The sequence below is a fragment of the Panthera onca genome, chromosome C1 (assembly GCF_046562875.1).
Source record: "Panthera onca isolate mPanOnc1 chromosome C1, mPanOnc1 haplotype 2, whole genome shotgun sequence".
In the NCBI taxonomy this organism is placed as follows: Eukaryota; Metazoa; Chordata; class Mammalia; order Carnivora; family Felidae; genus Panthera; species Panthera onca.
The window spans coordinates 201,978,871-202,003,883 of NC_138346.1; the positions used below are offsets into that span (position 1 = coordinate 201,978,871).

Here is a 25,013-nt window from a genome sequence, read left to right on the forward strand (position 1 = left end):
ACGTCCGTTCCTTCTTTGCCAATTTATTCTGCATCTACTATTTGTCAATAAAGTGGCTGTTCCTCCTCCCAGTGGTGCATTGGCACGATGTGCAAAGCATCCCTGTCACCAATCTCAAGGATCAACCACTTACCCATTTTATTTTCTGTCCTCTATTTATGGACCTTCTCCCGAGAGTCTGGGACTGGGTTAGGTCTTTAAATTAGCTTAGTAATCCTGACCAAACCTCACAAGGGCAGGCTTACTAATCCTGTTTTTACAGGTGAGGAAACAGACCTCTGCCTTATTTGACCAAATGGTGTGTTTTTGTGGGGTGTGTGTGCCTGCTTTGAATACCCGCTCTCCTGGTGTAACTGCCTCCCCAACCCCCCCCCAACCCTGCCCCAAACCCGACAATACCCGGCTCTATAATCGGTTCAGACTTTTGTTTTAAGTACCATCTACCATTCTTTAGCTGTCTGCTGGGAATAATGACGCTAGCCAAGGCTGTTTCTGCCCTTGAAAGTAGAGGGAAACTATGGAAGGCCTTATTACCTGTGTGGGTAACTGATCAGAATCAGGAGAGGGGTATCTCTTCTGGTCAGAAGAGCCTTTTTCCTTTTGTTGTGTCAGTAAATACAGGAATCCCTCATCTGACGCTGACTGTAGAACTGAGACTTGAAATCCATCCATCCCCAGAACCCCCAAAGATAGGCAGTGAGGTGAAATCAACGTGTTACGGAGGCTGAAGCTTAAATAATTTGGGGTATCTCTTTAGGAAAAACATTACAGAATGGCTCCATGAACACATTGCTGAGACCTTGGAAAGTGTCTCTATAGGGGACTCAAGCTTAAGCTTCATTAGCTTCAGGATAGATCTGCCTGGATTATTAAGTTACAACATTATTTGTTTGCCCATAGGACTTTCACTAGACCGAGTTCCTGGGGACAGGAATCTTATCTATCTATGATTCATCTCTGAAGCCTCCTCTATCTGATCTGGGACCAAAACACACCTGAGGATAGTACTACATTGCTTGTGAGGAGACAAAACGATGTAACTCGTTAAGAAAATCTGGCAACACATAGCCATTCTATGTATATATTTATTATTTCACCCAGCAATCCTAAGCCAAATCCTAAACTTCTTAGAATCAATCCTAGTGATACATTGGCAAAAATACAAAAAGCTGTATGCACAAGGCTATTATTCATTATGGCATTTTTTATAGCAAAACACTGGAAACTGCTCACATGTCAATAAAGAACTGGCTGAATAAATTACAGTACATGCACAGGATAAAGTGCTAGGCAGCTATAAAAAGATATATGAAAGACTTCTTACATATACCAATAAACATACTAACCTGGAGTGATGTCGATACATATTGTTAGTGAAATAAAATGCATAATAGTGTTTAGATGCTACCTTCTGTATAAGGAATGGAGTGATATAAATATACATTAATTGCTTATATTTACAAGTTAGACAATGGAAGAATAAACCCCAGTCTTCTAAAAATGGTTTCCTTTGTGAGATGGAGAGGGCAGGGACGGAAATGAGACTTCTGTGAATGTACTTTATGATACAGTGACTGTTTTTGGAAACTTGTAAATGTTTTGCATATTTATAAAACAAAGTTAAGTAAAGAGAATAAAACACTCCACAAAAATAAAAAACAAATGGGAGCAAATGAGCCGTTACATGTCAGATTGGTGGCAAAACTACACGGAGAAAATCATTTCAAGTGGCTTTATACGTATTTTGACTGTACTTCCCTAATGGGATATAGTCGAAGGACAACTAGAAATGCATGCAAATATTAAATTGCACTTACTAGTCTCGTTGTTAGTAGTAATATTGACACTGCTGTTTTGAAACTATGATAGATATTTAAAGATAAAGCAAATAAGCATGTTAACGTCATTAGGCATCAAGAATTTCAACATATGAGAAACAGTTAAAAATATTAAACAAGCCTAGGATAATTTTAGATCTGAGTTAGATAGCAGAATGAACAAAGTACATATTGTCCTCTTAAAAAATGTGTTTTCTAGCTCTCTGCTGAAAAGGCCTAGAAACAATCATGAACCCAGTAGTAACAAACACCCCTAATGTGCAGATTTGATCTCCACATACCATTTTCCAGTTTCAAAAAAATTAAAAAGTAAGCAAAGAGAATCAAGGCTCCTTAGATAAATGGCTGGTTCCAGATCTGGATCATCTCATGCCTGGAAGCCAGGAAGCCATCAAAGACTATTGGGGTCACGTTAGGATGACTGAGGAACCGATACGAAGGGGTCCCACTGGCCAAAGATGGAACAATTTCGGCATTAAAAGAACAATGATGACTTCAGTAGATTATAACACATAAAATATATAAAAACCCATTAGTTAATAATAATGATACTTAAGGAAAACAGCATGTTTGTTACCCATGGAGTTTTATAGGGAGTCAACTAATTACTGTGAACATTGATAAAGGGAAATAATCAAACATTTTTTTTTCTGGTCATTCCTCGATCGGTTATATTGTAGGTAGGCAGATAGGCAAAAGTTATTTTTTTGGTAGAAGAATTCCAACTAATAAATGCAAAAGAAACGATAGGATTAGAAAATCATGATTTTGCAAACCTTAGTGAAGTAATGAGTCTGGGTGAGGATCATGAAATGATGCTAAAACACTTGGATAAAAGGTGTTGGGGAATTTTGTAATGGAAAACTTAGGCTGACAGTGCCTGAACCCAGTGATCAAACTTAACATCACCAGGAGGGGGATTCAGCGCTCTCCAAGAAATATTGTTGCCTTAAAAAGCAAAAAAGAAGCTAAGTCTAATCAAGCCAAGATCTAATTACCGGTTTACCAGAAATAAGGGAGGTAGACAAATCAGCCATAATCAGCCAAACTCAAAATGTGGGACATTCTACTACACAAGTGACCCGGTTTTTGCAACAAATTCATGGTGTGAAATTTCAAAAGGAAGACAGAACGTTAAAGCATAAAAATCAAGACACTTGCCAAATGCAATAACCTCATTTGGATCCTGATTCAAGCGAGCCACTGTCAAAAGACATGTTTGGTACAATCAGGGAAATTTGAACATGGACTGATAGATTAAATTAAGGAATTATTGTCCTTTTTCATTAGGTGCAATAATGGCATAGTGCCTGTGAAAATAAAAGCCTTTTTCAATTAGAATAGCACATGGATGTGTTACGGATAAAGTGTAATGAGGTCTGGGCTATGCTTTACAACCCCACAAGCAGTATAGCAAACAAAAAGAGGGAGGAAGATTGGTAAAATGTTGATAGTTGTTGAAACCTGGTGCTGGGTACATGGGGTCCACGATCCTACTTTGGTATATGAATTTTTCCATTATAACAAGTTAGACAACTATGCTCAAAAAATTAAACGACGGTTTTAGACAGGTGGGAACTTGGATGTAGCAATCCTGCCCCCTTGTGGCAGATTCTATTAGTACAGCTGGTGCCCCAGCCTTTAAGGCAGGTCTGAATTCCCAGACGGGTCTAGAGCCACGTTGTAAAATCTCACAAGAACCCTGGGAAATGAGTAGTATTAGTACACCATTTCTAAGCTGAGAAAAGGGAGACTCAGAGGAACACAGTAACTTAAGTTCCTAAGAAGTCATTGGTGGACCCAAGACTCCAGGTCCAAGTCCTATAAATTGCTGTGTTTCCAGACTTTACTTTTCCCACAATGCCCATGTGTTTTTTAATTAATTTTTTGAGATATAGTTTGCATACAGTGGAACGCTCACATCTTAAGAGTATAACAATTGTGTTTTGAAGTTCAACTATTTTAACTATAGTATCCTGCTTGTCTCACTTTTAGCATGGATAGAAATATTAATTTTTTCATGGATAGTTTTTTTTTTTTTTTTTTTTTTTTTTTTTTCCTACGTAGGCATGGGAGCCATGAAAGAGAAGAAAATGGTTAAGAAAGGAAGCTTGCATGGTAAGGTCAAAGTTCACAGTTCTGCCTAGAGCTGACCAGCCCTCTGATAACTTTTTTTTTTTCCTTATAGGAGAGGGTGGCTCTTATTTTTATCTCCTGTCTTCTTTTAGAAGAATCTCCTCATGCCCTCTCAGCCAGTTAAACATACAATTAAGATCATACAATGGATCTCAAATGGGTCAGGTTGCCTTTCAGGGCCATTTGGCAGAGTGTCTGGAGACATTTTGGTTATCACACTGGGAGGGTAGGTGCTGCTGACATCCAGTAGGTAGAGACTGAGGATGCTGCTACAATGCACAAGAGAGTCACCCACTGCAAAGAATGATCCTGCTTAAAATGTCAATAGTGTGGAAATCGAAGTAACAGCAGTAGACCAACTATGCAAATGCAGCTTCAGGGCAAGTCTCAGTCTCCTTTCCCACCAGGCTGCTGGCCCTAAATTCCTCCTCTGCAGAAATTCTGGAGGCATGACTGATGCTTTATCAGAGACATGGTACCCTCTGAACTCATCTCACCCTAGGCTAGTCACAAGGTGTTATCAACACACTACTAAATTATTAAGGACGACCAACCAGACCTACTAGTGACTGTTTGGGGAACAGCTCCTATCTCGCCATAGCAGGGAGAATCCCCATCCGTGTTCTCTCCCCTCTCCTTCCCGGCCACATCTCTGCAGGGGGAGGCTGATGGAAAAACTCCTTTAAGGAGAGTGCCAGCTCTGACACTAACATGCTTTGTGACCTTGAACAAGTCTCCCTGTTCCGTGCCTCAGTTTCTTCATTATACATAAGGAGGGGACCAGCTCATCTCAACAGATCTTTCCAGCTCTGACACTCTGATTCTTTAGTTCTATACCTCCACCAAGCAGATTGAAATGCTTATTTCTGATCTAGCCCCCAAACAAGTGATCTAGGGTACCAAGAAGGTCGTGGGCCAGGCACAACTTCAGCTGTTTTGTCTTTGGATGGGTCCTAGTTGTCTCCTCAGTGAGGACTGAGAACAGCTGAGCAGCTAGTAGTTAGGACCAACCTCCCCATCCCCTGTCCTTGGTGCCAAGAGCTGCTGCTAGGCGGTGTCCCCCTCTGACAGCCAATATGGTTGAGGAGGGCCACAAGACAAGGTCCCAAGAGCATCTCAAGCTGAGGATCCATTCAGCTCCTCAGCAGATACTAAGATGTTGGAGCTTTGGCTGCCCCCGACCTTTCTGGAAGTTGTGTGTTACAAGGGCAGAAACCCAATCAAACTGACTTAAAAGGAATAGTTGGCAGGTGTGCCTGAGAGGAACTGAGATGGGAATACCAGCTTCAGGAAAGGTTTGATCCAGCAGCTCACTTATCACCAAAGACTCAGCTTTCTGTATTCTGCCTCCCACTTTGCCGACTACAGCTTAAGGCCGGCTTCTCTGATGGGCCCAGGTGGTAGGCAGCAGTCCCAGGGGTTCAGCCTCAGGAGTTTGCCCCTGCAGGAAAGAGAAAGTCAGCCCCTCCATTCCTCAGCAACAGTCCTGAGATTGAGTCTTTGGATCTGATTGGCTCACTAAGGATTGTGGGCCTTCCTTGATCAAGCTCTGTGTCCTGGAGAATAGGGCTTATTTACTGGTGGGGGCAGTTAGCAAATATCACTTCACAAACTCCTCCCAAAGAGTTAATCTGTGCCTGGGACATGGTGGGCACTTTATTCATCCATTAAGTCAACAGCTATTTAGTGAGCAACTACTATGTGCAAGAAATTATGCTAGATGCTGGTGAAAAGGCAGTGGACAAGAAGACAAGGTCCCTGCCCTCATAGCCTAGCCAGGGTGACAGATACCTAAACAACCGAAGACAGTACAATGTCATTTAGTGCCACAGGGGGTTACATGAGCCCAGAGGAGAGACCCGAAATTGTTCTTACATGAAAGGGATACAAGGTCAGGGAAAGCTTTAAACAAGAAGTGACATTTAAATTGAGATTTTTGGGGCGCCTGGGTGGCTCAGTCGGTTGAGCGTCCGACTTCAGCTCAGGTCACGATCTCACAGTCCGTGGGTTCGAGCCCCGCGTCGGGCTCTGGGCTGACAGCTCAGAGCCTGGAGCCTGCTTCCAATTCTGTGTCTCCCTCTCTCTCTGCCCCTCCCCCGTTCATGCTCTGTCTCTCTCTGTCTCAAAAATAAATAAATGTTAAAAAAAAAAATTTTAAATTGAGATTCAAGGGGGCATCTGGGTGGCTCAGTCGGTTAAGCATCTGACTTCAGCTCAAGTTATGATCTCATGGTTGGTGAGTTCAAGCCTCTCGTTGGGCTCTGTGCTGACAGCTCAGAACCTGGAGCCTGCTTCAGATTCTCTGTTTCCCTTTCTTTCTGCTCCTCCCCTGCTCACACTCTGTCTCTCTCAAAAATTAAACATTTAAAAAATTTTTAAAAAGAGTCTTTTGTGTTTTGTCCTCTTCTGTTTTTATATTACTTTTGCTTTCCTTTCCTTATGTTCATCTGTTTTGTATCTTAAATTTCTCATATGAGTGAAGTCATATGATATTTGTCTTTCTCTGACTGACTAATTTCGCTTAGCCTGATACCCTCCAGTTCCATCCACGTAGTTGCAAATGGCAAGATTTCATTCTTTTTGGTTGCCGAATAATACTCCATTGTATATATATACCACATCTTCTTTATCCATTCATCCATCAATGGACGTTTGGGCTCTTTCCATACTTTGGCTATTGTTGATAGTGCTGCTACAAATATGGGGGTGCATGTGCCCCTTCGAAACAGCACAACTGTCTCCCTTGGATAAATGCCTAGTAGTGCAATTGCTGGGTTGTAGGGTAGTTCTATTTTTAATTTTTTGAGGAACCTCCATACTGTTTTCCAAAGTGGCTGCACCAGTTTGCATTCCCACCAACAATGCAAAGGAGATCCTCTTCCTCTCCCTCCTCGCCAACATCCGCTGTTGCCTGAATTGTTAATGTTAGCTGTTCTGACAGGTGTGAGGTGGTATCTCATTGTGGCTTTGATTTATGTTTCCCTGATGATGAGTGAGGTTGAACATTTTTTCATGTGTCGGTTGGCCATCTGGATGTCTTTGGAGAAGTGTCTATTCATGTCTTTTGTCGATTTCTTCACTGGATTATTTGTTTTTGGGGGTGTTGAGTTTGCTAAGTTCTTTATAGATTTTGGATACTAACCCTTTATCTGATACGTCATTTGCAAATATCTTCTCCCATTCCATTGGTTGCCTTTTGGTTTTGTTGATTGCTTCCTTCACTGTGCAGAAGCTTTTTATTTTGATGAAGTCCCAATAGTTCATTTTTGCTTTTGTTTCCCTTGCCTCTGGAGACGTGTGGAGTAAGACGTTGCTGTGGCTGAGGTCAAAGAGGTTTTTGTCTGCTTTCTCCTCTGGGATTTTGATGGCTTCCTGTCTTACGTTTAGGTCTTTCATCTATTTTGAGCTTGTTTTTGTGTCTGGTGTAAGAAAGTGGTCCAGGTTCTTTCTTCTGCATGTCGCTGTCCAGTTTTCCCAGCACCACTTGCTGAAGAGACTGTCTTTATTCCACTGATATTCTTTCCTGCTTTGTCAGAGATTAGTTGGCCATACGTTTGTGGGTTCCTGTTCCTGTTCCTTAATAGGGCCCAACCCCAGTTGAAGGGGGCAGAGGTGTGCTGATCAGCCTTAAACGTCCAACATGAGGCAGGAGCCAGATCCTGCAGGGTCCGGTAGACCCTGTCATGGATCTTGAGATAAAAGTGAGTCATCGAAGTTGTTTTTTAAAATTGTGGTAAAATATATATAACATAAAGTTGACTTTTTTTTTTTTTTTTTAACCTTAAGTAAGTCTCCACATCCAGCATGGGGCTTGAACTGACGACCCTGAGATCAAGAGTCAATGCTCCACTGAATGAGCCAGCCAGGTGCCCCAGAGTTGATCATTTTTAAGGGTACAGTTCAGTGTTAGGTACATTCACAGTGTGGCACAGCCATCACCATCCATCTCCAGAACTCCTTCGTCTTCCGAAACTGAAACTCTGTCCCCGTTAAGCACTAACTCCCCATCCCCTCTCCTTCTCAGCCTGTGGCAACTGGCATCCTACTTTCTGTCCCTATGAACTTGCCTATTCCAGGTAACTCATAAAAGCACTGTATGATATTTAAGAGTATTTGTCCTTTTGTGTCTGCCTTCTTTCACTTAGCATGATGCCTTCAATTCATGCATCCAGCGTCAGCATTTCTTCGTGTTAAGGCTGAATAATCTTCCATTGTATGTACACACCACATTTTGCTTACCCATTCATCCTTCCATCACCGACGGGGTTTAAGTAGAGATTTTAAACATGATCAGATTTCCAGTTTAAAAGATCACTTAGCTGCCAGGTGGAGGTTGGACCAAGGGTGGCGGGAGGAACGGAGGGAAGTTGGCTGCAAAGGTCTAGGCCAGAGGCGATGGGTGGTGGCGTAGATGAGGCTGTGACCAGGAAAGAGGGGACAATTAGACTGAAGGGCAGGTGGGAGATTGTACAGGATCTGGGGTTTGGAAATTTGACATGAGAAGGAGGAATTGTCGAAGAGTGTGGGACTGACCTCAGTTTTCCTTAAGGACCCAGATCTGAGGGAGTCTGCTGAGCTGAAGATAAGATGTCCTCTCCTCACATGTCAGAGCTTCCTTCTCACCAGCCCTACCTTCTGGGGAACACAGACTGAGCCACCGAGAAACTTTCTCATAAGCTGGCTTTCCCTGCGGCCTTCTAACAGAGAGAGGGCACGCCGGTATGCACATTCTTGTTTCCCTGACTGTTCAATGTATCTTGGTAAATTCCTAGATTGAGATCTGCTTTAGTGATTGAGTCTGCCTCTGCCGCTTGGTTTTTGTTAATCCATCGGTGAAAGGTGAATTCCCTTTCAGTGTGCTTCGAGAAGTCATGGTTCTGATGTGGTAAAGCTCAGCCCCAAACTCAGGACCAAGAGAGATCCTGCCTAGTGAGCCTTTCTCATGCCCGTCAGACCTCTGTCGCACTGTATTATATGCCGGGAATTCTTAAAATTCTAGGCGATTCTAGCCAAGAAGGCAGGTGCCTGAGCTGCACTCTGGTTATGCTGTGTGGTCGTAGCTTGCTCCTCCCACTGCTGGTGGGACCCTACAACATTCTAGGGAAGCAACCTGTCAATGTTTACTAAGTACCCTTTCAAAAATCAATCCCATTTCTGAGAGTCTAGGCTAAGGAGGTAATCGAAAATGCGACAGTCCCTGTAGCATTATTGATAACAGTGAGAAACTGAAAGCAAAATATGTGTCCAACAATATATCGATAGGATGGGATATTCTGCAGCCATTAGAAAGTAGGCAGTCCCAAAAGAGTAGGTCCTCTTCTTAAACAGGTGAGACTAATCTTTGTGGAAGCGGGGTGGTTATTGATGGGGAAGGTGAAGGAGTCTTCTGGGGTGATGGAAATGTTCTGGATCTTAACCTGGGTGATGGTGACGTGGATGAGTATATATGTAAAAATTCCTTGAACTCTGCACTTCCTGTTTGTGTTCTCTGTTTGTGTGATGAGACCTCGATGGAAAAGAATGAGTTCTGAAGGCAATGCCCGCTAGAATGTAAGCTCCTAGAGGGGATGGCTTTGTCCGTTCCCGCTGGTGGCTGTGTGCCCAGAGCCCAGAGCCACGCTCAGCACGGACCAGGCCCTCAGTTCAGTCCTATTGGACGATTATAGAAAACGTTTGGGATAACACGTTAAATGAAAAACAAGTCCCAAGGCTGCACGGCTTTTCAGTATGCTGTAACTGTCGAGTTGTAAAAATGATGGACAGGAGAATAATCGGAAGGAAATGGAGTAAAGTGACGTCAGTGGTTGTGTTGAATGGTGCAGTATGGGAGAGGAGTTTTTAAAGTTTCCTTGATGAACGTCTCCTTTCCCTTCTGTTATTCTGCACGGAACATCGCTTGGAAATAGCCAATGATGGAGTGTAACGCTGATTGAGCGCTTATTCTGTGCCAGGCTTTTTAAGCTTGCAGAAATGTACCCTTTACTTTTATTAACTTGGTTGCTTTTCACAACAACCCTATGGACGTGGGCGTTTCTCCCTGTTTTACAGACAGGGAAACAGAGGCACAGAGCAGTTCAAGAACCTTACCGAAGCTCCGCAGCCCTAAATGGCAGACCCGGAAGGGAGGCCTAGCAGTCTGGCGGTAAGTGGTTAAGCAACCACTGTGCCACGCCGCCCCTCGAAAGCTAATGCCAGACGCCTAGATTTGAGGCCTTTGTGACTAGGAGCCCAGGGACAAATGGGCCTCTTTGCTTTCCTGTCCCTGTGATTGACTGTCTCTCCCAAATAGTCAAACACCTCAAAGGAGTGAAGAGAGGTGTGAGGGATGGAGAACCAGAACCGCAAGAGAAGAGGTGAGCAGAGGGGTAATCACAGGCCTGGTTTCCCTGTCACCCGACTCCCCACACCGGAAGCCCCCGGGGAGACCACCTCCTCTCCCAGGCTGGCTCTGGCCCTGCCCCTCGGACGAACAGGCCCTGTCCTGCCTGGAAGCTCATCCCCTCCCATCCCCGGTACGCGTTAGCTCTGCTCCTGGAGGTTAAGGGGACTGGGCCACCTACGCGTCAGCTCTGCTCCTGGAGGTTAAGGGGACTGGGCTACCTATGCGTCAGCTCTGCTCCTGGAGGTTAAGGGGACTGGCCACCGTGTTTACCGGGACTCGAGCAGGACACACGTCTTTGGCTCCGTCACCCTCAGGAGCGCTTGCTGCTGTTGGCAGACAGTTTTGAGTCCCTGCCCGGCTGCTCCCTGCTGTGAGGCCTGGGGCAACTTACTTGACCTCTCACCAGCCTCAATTTCTCCGTATATTAATTGGAAGTACTAAAAGTATAGGTAGGGATTGAACGCAACAGTGTGGGTGATGCATTTGGCACGGTGGCCCTCAAAGCAGGGTAACTGGTACGTCATTATCATCATCATCATCATCATCATCATCATCATCATCATCATCCTGCCACCCTCATCCTCTTCAGGGTCATGGGAGGCTTGGAGAGATGGGCTGAAAGGCATTCAGAGGTCTTGGCTGCCAGGATGCCTTTCTAATCGGCACCAACGTCAGACTCCAGCTATTAATACCCAGCCAGCCCCACCAGTCCGTAGATGTCGCGTTCCAAAGAGGAGGTACAGAGGTGGAGAGGGCAGATCTGGGGAACAGGTGGCTGAGGACTGGAGAAGGAGCCCTTTCTCTGCGGGAACAACCCTTCCCAGCCTCGCAGGCCGACTTGGCCTGTCCCCCAGACACCCTCCACCTGTGGTCTAGGGTCTGGGAAGGTGTGAAATTCCTGCCTGAAGCTGAGCTGCAGGCAGTCAGACTCTCAGTCCCCTAAGGGCACAGCACTGTCCTTCCAGGAATCCAATGTCCCGAGGGAGCAGGGCCCCCCACTTGGGCCTCCGGAAAAGACAAACCAGCTCATGGCAGTGTGGAACGTGAGGGCGGAGAGAGCCCCCGGAGCTCCCAATCTCTCCTCCTGACTTAGAGCACAGCCTCCCATACACAGCTGGGTGACGGGGCAGATGGACGCGCCCCAGCCTCAGTTTCCTCCCGTTCCCTGGGAATAATCATTTTCAACCCTTTCGCACCATAGAAGCATTTTCACTCGGCTGTGGAAAGAACAAATGGAATGATTCACGTGGAGCACGGGGCTCAGTGCGCAGTAAGTGTGCGGTGAAGAGAAGAGAGGCTGTTGGGAGCCCAGTTTCTTCATCTTATACATGACTTCTTGTTCCTTCCTGCATGAGCGGCGGCAGACCTCAAGGAGCAAAGATCTTCCGGGAATTTCCCAGTCCCCCACCGGAGCTAACAATTATATCCATGAATGTTTCTTTGTTTTCTTATACTGATTTAAAAAAAAAAATTTTTTTTAATGTTTTATTTATTCTTGAGGGAGAGAGAGACAGAGTATGAGCGGGGACGGGGCACAGAGAGAGGGAGACACAGAATCGGAAGCAGGCTCCAGGCTCTGAGCCGTCAGCCCAGAGCCCGACGCGGGACTCGAACTCATGAACCGTGAGATCATGACCTGAGCCGAAGTCGGACGCTCAACTGACTGAGCCACCCAGGCGCCCCTCTTATACTGATTTTTGAAAAATGAATAACCTATTTTTAATTTTTTAATGTTTATTTATTTTGAGAGAGAGAGACAGAGAGAGAGAGAGAGACAGAGAGAGAGAGAGAGCGTGAGCAGGGTAGAGGCAGAGAGAGGGAGAGAGAATCCTGAACAGGTGCCACGCTGTCAGCAGAGCCCGATGCGGGGCTTGGTCCCACTAACGGTGAGATCATGACCTGAGCCGAAATCGAGAGCCAGATGCTTAAATGACTGAGCCACCCAGGCACCCCTAATAACCTATTTAAAAAAAATTATTTATCTATTAAAAATTTTTCAATGTTTATTATTTAATTTCAAGTGAGAGAGAGAGAGAGAGAGACAGAATGTGAACGGGGGAGGATTATAGAGAGGGAGGGAGACACAGCATCTGAAGCAGGCTCCAGGCTCCGAGCTGTCAGCACAGAACCTGAAGACGCAGGGCTGGAACTCATGAACCGTGAGATCATGACCTGAGCCGAAGTCAGATGCTTAACTGACTGAGCCACCCAGGCACCCCAATAACCTATTTTTTAGAGCAGTTTTACATTCACAGCAAAATTGAGCAGAAGGTGCAGACAGTCCCCATATATCCCCTGTCTCCCCCATCAATATCCGCCACCATCAACATGATGCACCAGTGTGGCACATTTTTACAATCAATGAACCCACTTTGACATGTCATTATTACCCAACGTCCTTAGCTCACATTACAGTTCACTCTTAGCATGTAAGAGTTTCTATAAATGTATATGACATGTATCTACCATTATAGTATTATACAGAATATTTTTACTACCCTAAAAATTCCATATGCTTCACTTATTCATCTCTCCCTTTCCCCAACCCCCTGGAAACCACTGAACTTTTTCCTGTCTCCATATTGCCTTCTTCAGGATGTCATAAGGTTGGAATCACATAATATATAGCCTTTATAGATTGGTTTCTTTCACTTAGTAATATAATATGCCTTTCAATTTCTTCCATGTCTTTATGAGTGGCTTGATAGCTTGCTCTCTCTCTCTCTCTCTCTCTTTGTGCTGAATAATATTCCACTGTATGGTTGTACCATAGTTTATTTATCCATTCACTTGCTGGAGGACATTTGGTTGCTTTCAAGTTTTGGCAATTATGAGTAAAGCCTCTATAAATATTTACATGCAGGTTTTTGTGTGGGCATAAGTTTTCAACTCATTTGGGCACATACTGAGGAACCGGATTCCTATATCTTCTGGTAAGAGTATGTTGAGTTTTATAAGAAATTGCCAAACTGGGTTCCAAAGTGGCTGTGCCATTTTACCTCCCCCCAGAATGAATGAGAGTTCCTGTTTCTCCACATCCTTGCCAGCATTTGGTGATGTCAGTGTTTTGAATTTGGGTGATTCTAATGGACGTGTCATGGTATCTCATTTTTGTTTTAATTTTCAATTCCCTAATGACATATGATGTTGAACATCTTTCCATATGCTTATTTGCCATCCGTATATCTTCTTTGGTGAGCTCTTCAGATCTTCTGTCCGTGTTTTAATTGAGTTGTTCATTTTCTTATTGTTGACTTTTAAGCGTTCTTTGCAGACGTTGGGTCACAGTTCTTTATCAAACATGTCTTTTGCAAATATTTCCTCCCATCCATGGCTTGTTTTCTCATTCTCTGGATTGATTTTTATTACTGATTCTGTTTTTTTATTCTTGCGACTGAAAAAAAAAGTATTCTTATAAGTATGTGTTACATGAATAGCATGTAGCTTGGTTTTGCCAGTGCCTTCCTTCATCTATGAGGGACCCCACTTTTGTCAGATGTACCAGGCCGTCTGCATGTTCAGTATTGTGGCCCAGAGAGGGAGCGTTACTTGCTTGAGATCGCACAGCATGTTTGCTAAGATGATATATCCCTCTCATGTGCTTAGCCTTCCCAGTAACCAGAGAACTGTCTTCTTTGGTCTGTGTGAGACTCCTGGAATGCTGCTTCTTTTTTCTTAACTTTAAACGAATTAGGTAGACCGTCAGGTGACAGTAGCAGGTATTTTTCATAAAGGAAAAAAGAAATTAAAAAGGCCTCATCGTCATGCCACCTCAATAAATCTTTTTCACTTTTCTGACAGTTTTGTCCGTCCATCTAGCAAAGGCTGGGACGAGGTGTGCACAAAAACTGTCATAGTGCTCATCGTGGTTTCTTCTTTTTTATGTTACCTTTTCCCAGGTTTTAGTTTGCAAAATGATATTTGAGAATGGCTGCTTAATATATTTTTTAATTTTTTTTATATTTATTTTTGAGAGAGAGAGAGAGAGAGACGGAGCATGAGCAGGGGAGGGGCAGAGAGGGAGACACAGAATCCAAAGCAGGCTCCAGGCTCTGAGCGGTCAGCACAGAGCCCGATGCGGGGCTTGAACCCACGGACTGCAAGATCATGACCTGAGCTGAAGTCGGATGCTTAACCGACTGAGCCACCAGGACTTATATCTTATTTGAAGCAGCGCCCCTGACTGTAAGTCGCACTCCATCCCACTGTCCTGTTTTCTTCTCTTGATAGTATTTATTACTCTCAGAAATTATCTTTATTTATTTTCGTGTCTGTCTTCTCCTAACAGAGAATGTAAGCTCTGTGAGGCCAGGGGACTTTTCGATCTCACTTGCTCTGTGTCTCCAATGATTACAACAGTGCCTGGCACATAGCCTATCAATAAATATTTAATTGACTCAAGAATTCAGAAGACCACAGTTTTCTGAGTTGGTCATTGACTACCCATTTTTTTTTTTTTTTTTTTTTTTTTTTTTTACTGACTAGTCGACTTGTTAGTTTATTTCGGGGAATCAAGTGGTTGGGGAGGAGGGTTTTGGATTCCTCTCTCCCCTTTGTCATTTATTAACTTTGTGACGTTGGCCAGTATATTTAGCTTCTCCGAATCTAGGTTTCCTTATTTGTAATGAGGGTAATATCAGTGCCTGCCTTGTAGCCACTACAAGGTAGTTACCGTGAGGATTTAATAAAAATAATACGTGGCAAGTGCTTAGCACAATGCGCATGAAATACAGCACGAGTGACATTAGCCGTTCATCACTGGCACCCTAAGTACTCCCCAGGTGTTGTCTCATGTGATCCTCAAAACTGCCCAGATTACAGGACCATATTTGTGTGTGTCTGTGAAAATCCACTGAGTTGCACATTTATTTGTATACCTTTCTGTATTTGGATTGTAGTTGATAGAAAGTTTGCCTAACAACAGCAAAAAGCCAATGAGGTAGGAGCCGTCATCATCCCCATTTTACAGATTGGGAAACTGAGGGTCAAAGAGGTAAGTCACTGGCTCAAGATCACAAGAGAGCTGAAGCTCTGGGACCCGTGCTCTTAACAACAGCTCTTCATGCCCCCACGTGCTGCCTGGCCTGTTCAAACACTCAGTAAACAAACAGTAGCTTTTTTTTTTTTTTTAACGTTTTATTTATTTTTGAGACAGAGAGAGACAGAGCATGAATGGGGGAGGGGCAGAGAGAGAGGGAGACACAGAATCGGAAGCAGGCTCCAGGCTCTGAGCCATCAGCCCAGAGCCCGATGCGGGGCTCGAACTCGCGGACCGCGAGATCGTGACCTGAGCCGAAGTCGGCCACCTAACCGACTGAGCCACCCAGGCGCCCCAACAAACAGTAGCTTTTATTGTGGTTAACATTCAACATTTTTGTTGTTGAAAATTTTTCTTCTATTTTCTTTTATTTTTTTTAAGTTAATTTATTTATTTGTTTTGAGAGAGAGAGCAGGGGAGGAGGAGAGAGAGAGGGAGAGAGAATCTCAAGCAAACCCCGTGCTCAGTGTGGAGCCCAACGTGGGGCCCAACCACGACCCGAGCTGATATCAAGAGTCGGATGCTCAACCGACTGAGCCACCCAGGCACCCCTACATTTTTTTCTTCTATTTTAAATAATGCTTCAGAGTACATCTTTGGGCATTTTTGGCTTTTCTCTGCTTTTGAATTATTTCCCTTAGATAAAATCCCAAGGATAGAATTAATGGCGGGAAATGGCTAGAGAGCTGAAGTGACTTTGCTCAAGGTCACATAAAAGCAGTGGTGTTTGGAGTAGGGCCATCATGCACAGTTGTACAGGTTGTTCACTTCACAAGGGCGATTGATCCAGGGGTAAGTGGGCTTCCCAGAGGAGGTCCAGGAGGAGCTGAGCCTTTGGCAATGTTTGAAGGGGCAGAGGTAAAAGGGCATTCCAAGTAGGGGCACATAGGAGAAGAGAATGAGGAGAGCGTGATGGGGAAACCAGTTTCAAAGGAGCAGAGAATCAGAAAAAGGGGGATATGAGGAGATAGGCAGGGCTGGGTCATTCATTCATTCCCTAAGTATTTGCTAGGCTCCTACTGTATATTGGGAGCTGTGGATACGGCAGTGAACAAGCCCATCCAATCCTGGTACTCATGGAACAGGTACTTTATTGGGTGGGGGTGGGGACAGACAATTGACAAGGAAATTGAGTAAAACAATTATAGATTTTGAAAAATAGTTGGACAAAGTAGGTGCTGGGTCCAGGAACAATGCAATGGGGACCTATTTAAATAGAGTGCTAAGGAAGGCCTCTTTGGAGAGGTAACATCTTAGTTGAGAAGGGGAAGACTATTCCAGGCAGGGCACCCAGCACATGCAAAGGCCCTGAGGTGGGTGCTACAGAGAGGACATTCAAAGCCAGACACGAGAGGGTCTGGAGGAGTTGTAAGTTCAGAAGTCATTTCAGACAGTCTCGAGCAAAGGACTCTTGTCTCCATCCCAGTCTGATCTTTCTTCTAGGTTCAGTTTCATTTTGTCTACTGGTTGACCCCACAAAGCAGTCACCTCAAAGTTACACATCTTCCCCAACCAGCTTTCTATCTCCAGTTGTCCTTCTAGTTCTCCACACTCTCCCAGACTGTTGCTAAGCTCCTTGATTGTTCCTTCCTCATTCCCTCACTTCTATCCCTGCTTTGGCCACCTTCCTAGACCAGGGAAGCAGCCAGGCAGTCTCATGCAGGGGGCCACACACACAACAAGCACTTTGGAGGCATGCAGACATGGGTTCAAATCTCAGCTCTGCCATTCAGTATATTTCACTGGGGCTTGGTTTACAGGGAGTTAGTTATATGGTAGCTAGGGAGTCAAATGAGATGATGATGTAAGTGACAGCAGCTGGCACACAGTAGGTATTTGATAAATGACAGTGCCTTGCCCTTTCCCTACCAATCTTGTTTTCTTCATACCTTGACTCTTCATATTTGGGAAGCAGAGAGATGGTAAAGGTCGGGGTAACCACCAACTCCCTAAATACCTCTTTGGGGGAATCAAATCCCCAAGTATCCCCTTTTCCAAGAATTTTAAACAGATAGCTTAATTTGTAAGTACAATACCTACTATTAACTGAAGGTTTACTATGTGCTGGTTACCGTGCTAAGTGCCTTACATACACTCTTTTCTTGTCCTCATGACAGACCTGTGAAGGTATTTCCATTGCTGTCCCCATTTTATAGCTCAGGAAACAGATTCAGAAAAGTAAAGTGACTGGTCTAAAGTCACAAAGTTCAGGGATGAAATTGGGACTTGAGCCCACATTTTTCTGGCACCATAAAAACCTGTGTGCCCAACCACCAGGCAATCCTGCCTCATAGCCCATCCGGCTAAAGCAGGGAGAACCAACCTGTTTCATTTCTTGAGTGCAGAAGGCCCAGAGATGAGAGAGTTCCTGAATCCCATAATGGACCGGACACTAAGCTGCAGACCCACAACTGCCCCAGCAGAGCAAAATCGGTGGTCTAAGACCTCAGGGTGGCCTAGACCTTCATCCCTAGTGCTGGAGGACCTCCCCACGGCAACAGAGCCATAAACACAAGCAGCTCTTTCAACAGGACGCTGAGCCTGAGTCATGGAGTATTTATAGATGGGCCTCTACTCTTCCCTCAGCTCTGCCAGGATTTATCAGGTTCACTTGGGGCTCGGAGGGTGACAACTTGTTTATCATCCAAGGTGCCCAAGCGGGCTGTTGGGACATTCTCCGAGAACGAGGTCTGGTGGCCTGCCCGTGTTTAGACCTGACCTGACCCCCATACATCAGACTGAGGCAACATCAGCTGTTCCACCTTCTCCCAAATACCCCCACACCCAGCCCTCCCACAACCACACCCACACCCAGTGAACTCACGGTCTCAGGGTAAAATGGGACGGAAATGTTACTTCTCTCGGGAAGACATCTTGGATTGCTCTGGAAAGGTTAAAAATGTTCCCTAGCCCCACTGCTCTTGGGAATGAGGCCTCACATTGGTCAGATAATTGAATTTGTCATAATAATGTTAACTAAGGACCTTCTCTGTACCTGATACCATGCTAAGAGTTTTTTTGTTTTTTGTTTTTTTAATTTTTTTTAACGTTTATTTATTTATTTTTTGAGACAGAGAGAGACAGAGCATGAATGGGGGAGGGTCACAGAGAGAGGGAGACACAGAATCTGAAACAGGCTCCAGGCTCTGAGCTGTCAGCACAGAGCCCGACGCGGGGCTCGAACCCACGGACCGTGAGATCATGACCTGAGCCGAAGTCGGCCGCTTAACCGACCGAGCCACCCAGGCGCCCCCATGCTAAGAGTTTTAACATTACTTTGAAAAAGCCTCAGAATAATGTTACAGGTTGGATATTAATTTAGTATCACCTTTATAGATGAGGCAACTGAGGCTCAGAGAGGTCAAGTAACTTGCCCAAGACCGCCAATCAGTGGGGCGAGCCTCAAAAATCTAGGTCTTCCTTGGTTCCAGAGCCAAAGCTGTGGGTGACCTTGGGCCAATTACTTCCCCTCTGAGCCTCTGTTTCTTTATCTGTAAAATGGAGCACTAATACCTACCTCTCATAGTCGTAAGGACTGAATAAAACTGGTATGTCGTAGGCTCCCAACCACTGATTGCGGACCCTGGCCCCCAGCCTCAACAATCAGTAATTTGGCTTGTTCTAAGCCACTTAGGACAATTAAGCAGGTCACACTGGACTCAAACTTCAGGGACTTGAATCCAGGACCCAGACTCTTCCAGTCACCTCTGCCCCACCCTTTGTTCCTTCCCAAGAGTAGGGGCAGAGGAATGAGGGAGTAGAAGGGGCGTTGGGAGGTTAGGGGGTGGCTGTGCTCAGAGGCACAGAGGACAGACCATGCTCTCACTCTTGGGATCCGTGCCGGGCTCCAGGCTGCTGGCAGCCAGAGCTGGAGGTCTCAGTGCTGAGTTAACAGAGCAGCCCCTGGGGCCATATTTAGTGGTTGAGTGCTGACCCCAGTTGGGTGGCTTGGCTGCAGGCACTAGGCAGAACCTGCATTTATAACCCCTAATAGGTGGCCCCTGCAAAAAACCGGTGGGCTGGCTTTCTGAGTCTGAGTCTGAAGGCAACCCGCTCCTCTCTGCTGTCTTGGGCCCCTCCCTCCCCAGCCCAGTGCAGGGCACCCAACTCAAGGTTCAGACAGATTTGGGTTCAAGGCCTGGCTCTTCCACTTATGACCTGTATGACCTTAGGCAAGGTACTTAACCTTGGCGTCCTGATCTAGAAATGATCATCACACATGCTTCATAGGGCAGTGATGATTAAATCAGGTCCCCTTCTTTCTTCCCCTCCCCCACTACCACTAGGGCCCATGACCTCTAAATGCACTCCCTAAGGCCTTGACCTGGGTGTTCCAGGGGTCCTAGGCTGCTCACCTCTCACAGTGCTTCCAGAAACCCTACTCCTAAGTCCCCTCTGGCCTGTTGGCCAGGGCCCAGCTCTGACAGAGGTGACGGCCCAGCTTCCTCAGTTGCAGCTCAGATTTCCTGCTGGACCTCAGCAAGAAGCCCCAGCTCTTTGAGACTTAATCCATAGGAACGGTGACTTTTTAAAAAGTGGGATTTCTTTCCAGCCATTTTCTATGCCTGTACAACATTTCTGATTTCTACGCTTCTTTACATAAACATAGATATAATCTTGACAGAAAAGAATCAGATTACATACAAACGACGTCTGTCTTTCTGCTTGTGGCTAACAATATATTGCCGACATCTTTTGATACTGGTATTCAATATAGAAAGCTCAAGGTCATTTTTTAAAATTAGAGAAATACTTATGTATATATGTACTTTATGCATGGGCAGTCGGAATTCTTATTGGGGTATGCTTTGTTTTATTTTTAAGTAAACTTTTCCTTGAAGTATAACATACATTCAGAAAAGTGCACAATTCACAAGGATACAGTTCAAAGCACCCTCACAAAGGGAGTGTACCTGAATAGCTCAAACTGAGATCAAGAACCAGATCATGACCAGTAGTGCTCCAGAGTCTGGCTTGTGACCCCTTCCGGCCCCTGCACCAAGGGCAGCACTCTCTTGATTTCTAACAGCTTAGATTAGTTAGGGCTTTTTTGAACTTTATAAAGACAGAATCATGTACGTACTCTTTTGTTCAACATTCTTGGAGATTCATCTATGTTTTTGCCCGTGGCAATATTTGTTCATTCTCACTGCTGTATAGCATTCACTGTGTGACCACACAACAATTTATTTGTTCGTTCCACTGATGGACATTGGAGTCGTTTCCAAAGTTTTGCCACTACAAGCAACACTGCAAAAAACATCCTTGTATTTAAATGGATCTATGGATCTGATTATCTATTTAACTGTCTCTAGTTGGCTAAATATATCTTTCTGTCATTATCTTTCTAGGATTTTGATAAGATAGATGCCTCAGAATAGAACTGCTGAGTCACATGTATAAATACTTTACAGTTTGATTTTGTAAAATCGTACCCCCGCCCCAAGGTCAAGGGTAGTGGCAGTGTCTATTGCCCTACACTTTCACCAAAGTTGTATATTATTAATTTTTAATAGTTTTGCCAGTCTGGTAGGGGGAAAATTAGATTTTATTGTGGTTTTAATGAGATTTTGAAAATTAGTGAGGAGAAGCCTCTTGCTTGTTTTTGTTTTGGGCGAGGGGGCATTGTCATTTATTCTCTTGTGCATTGCCTTTTTGTATCATTTGCTTATTTTTAAAACTTTAACGTATTATGGGTATTGACACTTGGTCTTTACGTGTGTTTCTACTGTTCCCAATGGTCACTTGTCTTTTAGCTTTGTTTATGGAGCAACTGCCAGTTTAAATATAGTTTGTTTTCCTCCTGCTTACTGTTTATGATCTGGATCGCCCTGAGGGTGTGTGTGGCAAACCCCAGGTTCAAGCTGGTGGGGGGAGAGCAGCAGGCCAGGTGGGGTGGGCAGGTGGCCCCCAAGACCGTCTCTCTGGAGTACAAGTACCTGAACATTCGGGTCAGCACTGAGCCCCCGGGAACCTTGAGTTTGCTGCAAGCCTTCCAAATGCCATCTGGACCCCACTGTCAGGGGAGTCTCTCTGCACAGCCCAGGGCCAGTGTTAACTGGGCCATAGAGGGAGGGCAAGTTTGAGAGCAAGGGTAAGCAGCCCGCCTCTCTGAGTTCAAGTCCTGTCTTCTCCTGCTCAGGCTGCCATAACAAAATACCACAGGCTGGGTGGCTTAAACACCAGAAATTTATTTCTCACGGCTCTGGAGGCTGGGAATCCTAGACGAAGGCACAGGCAAGGTGGGCTCCATTCTGAGGCCTCTTCTCTTGGCTTGTAGATGGCTGCCATCTTGCTGTATGTTCACATGGCCTTCCCTCAGTGCATGTGTGTGAGAAGAGAGAGAGAGAGCGAGAACAGGCTCTTTTGTGTCTCTAAGGCCACTAGTCCTTACCTTCCAAAGGCCCCATCACCAAATATGATCACACTGGTGTTTAGTACTTTGACATATGATTTTGGAGAGACACAAACAATGCCCCAAGCCATTTCCTAGAGGTGTAACCTTAGGCAAGTTACCTAATCTCTGTGGGACCCAATTTCCTTATCTATAAAATGGGGATGATAGCAGTGTCAACCTCATGAATTAATAAAGAAATTAATAGCTATAAAACACTTAGAACAGACCGTGATAGCTGTTCAAGATAGCTGTCAAAGTTTCTTGCTTCCTGGTATTCATGCCCATCTGTGGTCCCCTCCCACACTGTATCATGGTTGGTCTGTGTGACCAATAGAGTATAGTGGAAATAATATTGTGTCGTGTCCGAGGCTAGGTCATTAGAGAACCTTCGCTCTGTTGGATCACTCCATCTGGGGGAAATCAGCCACCATGCTCCGAGGATACTCAAGCAACCCTGTGGAGAGGTACACGTGCTAAGGAACTGAGGCTGCCCACCAACTTGCCGACCATGTGGGTCGGCCATCTTGGAAGTGGATCCTCCAGCTCCAGTCAAGTCTTAAGATATAAGCTGCACTGCAGCCCCAGCCAACATCTTTACTGCAACCTCCTTAGAGGCACTGAGCTGGAACCACTCTGCTTAGCTGCTCCTGAATTCCTGACCCACAGAAAACTATATGAGATAATCAATGTTTACTATTGTTTTAAGCTGCTAAGTTTTGGGAAAACCTGTTGTGTAGCCATAAAGAATACACAGACCATGGGGTTATTCATAGTAACTGTTCAGTAAATGCCAGCCGGTGTTATTCCCTTGACTGTGAAAATCTTAGCCACGGTGTTTTTCAAGCGTCTGTCACGTGCCAAGTATGTGCCATATGCTGGGCATATGGACTCCTATCTCTGTGCCATCAATTTTCAGCAAGGCCTAGAGTGCTGGGGGCAGACAGTCACCCCAAATCCTAGACTCTTGGGGTTGAAAGACCCAGAGCTATCGTTACTCAACCCAACTCTCATTTTCAATGTGAGCAAACTGAGACACAGAGGTCGTATAACCCACCGTAGGTATCGGAGCTGATATAGAAGAGCCTGAACCAGAACCCAGATCCACTGGTGCCTGGGCAGCCCCTTTGTTGTTGCTCTGCCTTCTAATAAGGGGCCACTGCATCTTACAGTTTATAAAGCCCTTTCAGTATTTTATTTTGGGATCATCAATGCAGAGCCCCCTCCAGACCCTATTGGTATCCATATCCCTAGGGCAGTCTATTTCTCTAAAGGCCACCCACTCCCCAGAGCCCTTATAGCTGCCCACAATGGCTGTCTGGACCTGGAAACAACAGGAAGAGGCCTGTGGGGCTCCCGGCCCTGAGTGGTGAGATCCTGAAAACACTCTGCTCTTCTTCCATGGCACGTGGGCTTTACCCTGGCACCTGGGTCGTTGCATCACAACCCCAGATCCCACTGATCTGCCTCTGCCAACTGTTTGGTCTTTAGCTTCTGGATAAAGGACCTATTGGTTTGATCCTGTGATTTGGGATGACTCTTTGTTGAGGATGACACTGAAGCATGTGACAGAGAGCTCAAGCTGTAAGAAAAACAGTCTTCGTCCCCCACTCCCCCCCCCCCCCCCGACTTCTGAGGATGTTCAGGCACCACAGAGGCTCCAGGGGAAATCCAGAGGAAGAGGCAGGGCAGATCCACCCTCTGGGACAGTCATAGGGGCCAGGGCAAGAACAGTACATGCATGGAAGGGATCCATGGTGTACCAAGGAAACGTTTAAGCAAGCCCAAGCTATGCAGAAATGAAAGGGGAAACGGAGGATTGCTTCCTCTCCAGCATCGCCACCCCCAGGCCTGTGTCAACCAGTCACCCACCCCTGGAAGTCTTCCTCTGAGAACCAGGCCACTGAGGACATGGGGACCCTCGGGGATCATTTCTTAATGGTTGCTCCATTTGGCAAACAAGAAACTGAAGGTGGGTGTGGCTGGCTGGGCATCAATCACATTGCTGGTCTCTGGCAGTTTTCTCCTCCAACCAAGAGGTCTCAAAATCTCAGGTTTCCAGAAAGTTCCCTCTCTAGTGATAGTCAAAAATAGCACAGACTTTGGGGTTAAATCGTCCTTTCAGCTCTGCCTACACTAACTGTGGGACTTAGGGAAACTCCATAATCAATCTGTGCCTCAGTTTCCTCATCTGTAAAATGGGGATAAGTATGACCTACTCATGGTTGTTGTGAGGACTGAATGAAATAGTACCATGAAGCTTTTAGCAGATGCCCAGACTCTTGCAAGCAGTATATCAATCAAAAATAGTGTAATAATTGGGAATGCAAGCTGGTGCAGCCACTCTGGAAAACAGTATGGAGGTTCCTCAAAAAACTGAAAAGAGAACTACCCTATGACCCAGCAATTGCACTACTAGGCATTTATCCATGGGATACAGGTGCGCTGTTTTGAAGGGACACATGCACCCCCATGTTTATAGCAGCACTATCAACAATAGCCAAAGTATGGAAAGAGCCCAAATGTCCATCGATGGATGAATAGATAAAGAAGATGTGGTATATATATACAATGGGGTATTACTCGGCAATCAAAAAGAATGAAATCTTGCCATTTGCAACTACGTGGATGGAACTGGAGGGTATTATGCTAAGTGAAATTAGTCAGTTAGAGAAAGACAAAAACCATATGACTTCACTCATCTGAGGACTTTAAGAGACAAAACAGATGAACATAAGGGAAGGAAAACAAAAATAATATAAAAACAGGGAGGGGGGCCAAACAGAAGAGACTCATAAATATGGAGAACAAACTGACGGTTACTGGAGGGGTTGTGGGAGGGGGGATGGGCTAAATGGGGAAAGGGCATTAAGGAATCTGCTCCTGAGATCACTGTTGCACTGTATGCTAACTAAGTTGGATGTAAATTTAAAAAAATTAAAAATAAAATTTAAAAAATAGTGTAATAATTATTATTACTTCCCATCACCTCTTTTTATTGTCAGGTCCAGACCATTGCCCCTGCTGCTTTGCCTAACCCCCACCCAGCTGGGACCCCCTTGGGTACTAAGCTCCTCCCACTAGTAACAGACTTTGGGGGCAGTCCCAGATGAAGTCTGTCTCTTAGCTGGGTGATGTTCAGCAAGTTACTTAACTTCTCTGAACTTCAGTTTCTGATATGTCAAAATGAGGATCATAATACCCTCAATCATTCTCTGACAAATC

General features: G+C 45.1%; 1 long non-coding RNA gene across 1 annotated transcript in view; it reads left to right on the forward strand.

The window, feature by feature from the left end:
• The window catches only part of LOC132672175 (uncharacterized), a 26,147-nt gene extending 1,587 nt beyond the window's left edge, over nucleotides 1–24,560 (forward strand). The window contains exons 2-3 of the long non-coding RNA XR_013557672.2: nucleotides 3,906–3,956; nucleotides 22,165–24,560. This is a non-coding gene — a long non-coding RNA (uncharacterized LOC132672175). The remainder of the gene's footprint in view (nucleotides 1–3,905; nucleotides 3,957–22,164) is intronic.
• Nucleotides 24,561–25,013: the final 453 nt, after the last annotated feature.